The sequence below is a fragment of the Solanum dulcamara genome, chromosome 12, assembly GCF_947179165.1.
Source record: "Solanum dulcamara chromosome 12, daSolDulc1.2, whole genome shotgun sequence".
In the NCBI taxonomy this organism is placed as follows: Eukaryota; Viridiplantae; Streptophyta; class Magnoliopsida; order Solanales; family Solanaceae; genus Solanum; species Solanum dulcamara.
In genome coordinates, this window is record NC_077248.1 from 28,060,370 (window position 1) to 28,062,750 (window position 2,381).

The following is a 2,381-nucleotide window of genomic DNA, read 5'->3' on the forward strand; positions in this document are numbered from 1 at the left end:
ATTTCCTTATCCATTACCCTAGACTAGTTTGTTACTAGTTCTGAATCTACCGAAAATCGGGCAGCATGTCCCCTATAATTTCAACATCTCTGATATTTCAACTCGTCCAAAATATCAATAATCATACCAACACCAAAAACAATCAGAATATTTACAAGTAAATCACTTCAACCTTACACAATACAAGCTCCAAACGACTAACTCCAAACTACGATACGAAAATAGAGTTTTTACTCTTTATTTCACAAATTATTTAACCATACCAAACGGAGGGTCATGTGGATGCAACCAGAATAAAACAAACCCTTTTTAAAACACTTTTAAGACCTACAAAACGAAACCCAACCATCTGCACCCGAAGCATCACAATGACAACCCACTACTTGACTTCGTTTTAGCTATAACTACTTCAATTTAGTTTGTTTCTAACGTCAGGCATCCTTATCCAATTTTTACACTTCCAACCTTATTTAAGACATTTAATATAACTTATAAAACATCAAAAACTCCAATTTGAAAGGGAATCTCTTACCTTGCGCAAAACTCGTCAAACTTATTGAAACTTGCCTCGGATGTTCCTTTAGCGCGCCTACAACTTTGTGACTGCTTGCTAACGTTTTTGTGCTGATACAAACCATAAATTTACATGAATAAAACCATTATACCCTTGTGTTATAACCTAGATAATTAATTCACGGAACGGAATTGGAAAACTTACCTTTTTCTCCCTAAAACCGTAGCTCTCTCTCTAGCTCAAGGTTTCCTTTTCTTCTTCTCTTTTCTAGAACTCTCTTGAAGAAGATGACTTATGGGATAAGGATGACGGAAATAAGTTGTAAAATATATATATAGGCCACCTTACGGGGTGACACATGTCAACCCCTCATTGGTGGCACGTGTCAATCCCTCATAGGGCCAACACACTATGTCCTCCACTTAGGGGCTGCCATATGGCATGTGGGGGCCCACCCCCTTGCTGCAAATGCTTCCACATGGCACTCTCTCATGGGATACCACGTGGCACTCTCTCATAGGCTTTTACATGTCACTCTCTTCTTCTTCTCGTGGGTTTGTAATCTCGTCTTCTTTTACGAATCTATGCAATCCTTGCTACGTAAGCTTGTTACGCACTTAAGTAGCTTAACTATGTAAAATTTCCAAGTTGGTAGCTTACATAAGTAAGTCGAGTACTACGACTCATTACTAGTCCTTCAACTCCTCTTTTTTTTCCTTTGTTCTTCTCCTTTCTCAATTTCTCTTGAAGGTTCTAGAGGTTTATGACTAAGTGCCCTTTTTTATTCATTCATCACATGGATGAATGAATATGGCTTGGGTATTTTTTTGGGCCTCTCTTGTTTTTTTTTTGATTCTTCCAAGCCCAATCACTTAGTCCATAGGTTTTCATGAAACTAAGTTTTTTTTTTGAAATTCCAATTTTGCCTTAACCTTTTCTAGTATTTCCACATCCAAAATTTTCATAACAAACTTATGTATCGAACAAGATCAAAACATAGCATTATCCTTAACTTGTTACAATTATCCCAAAATGTCCAAATATGCAAAATACGGGTTATAACATCCCCCCTTTAGAACATTCGTCCTCGAATGTTAACTAAAACCTTCCTCAAGATCTTACATAAACCATATGGAGAGTTTTTCTATTCTATTACAATAAGATATACTTTCATCAAGCAATCAATATTAGAGTTCCAAAGGTTAGGATTACTTGTAGACGTAGGAAATAGGTACGAATACTTGTGTTTCATTTCCTCTTTCACTTCCCAGGGGGTCACCCATCCTAGTACTACTCTCACCCAAGCAAGCTTAACTTCGGAGTTCTAATGGGATCCAGTGCGTTAGTGCTGGTATGATCGCATCCATCCCTTAAGGTCTCCACCAATAGTTCCTCACACAGTCTCAGATACCGTGGCTTCTATCTGTTTATTATTGGCCACGAGATCCATCCATCCTTTATGGGATCTCGTTAGAAGTTTAAGCGTTCCCAACCAATGGTTGAGGGTTTTGTACTTTGCAACAAAGGGGAACTCAATTGCTGGACATTTGGCCTTACGATAAGAGTTTTCTTCCGAAATATGACTCCCCAAGTAAAAATGGTGCTCCCTTTTCTGACAATGTAGAGAGATCCTCTTTTAGTGTTAGTCCAACATTATAAATTTTACCCTATCGGTATCAACTTCCAAGACATCTTATAAACTTATGTCTCGGTCTTTTCCTTATCTTTATTCCATTCTCAGAAAACAATTTGGGCAGAGTTTCCTCTGTATTTCATACTATCTCGAAATCTGCACGCAGAGGATAGCAACCATGCCTAACAGGGCCAATAGATATATATATTTATATCCCTCATAACACAGCCACAC

At 37.9% G+C, this 2,381-nt stretch overlaps 1 pseudogene; it reads right to left on the reverse strand.

Moving 5' to 3' along the window:
* Positions 1–1,757: 1,757 nt before the first annotated feature.
* LOC129877937 (5S ribosomal RNA) lies at positions 1,758–1,879 on the reverse strand (annotated as a pseudogene).
* Positions 1,880–2,381: the final 502 nt, after the last annotated feature.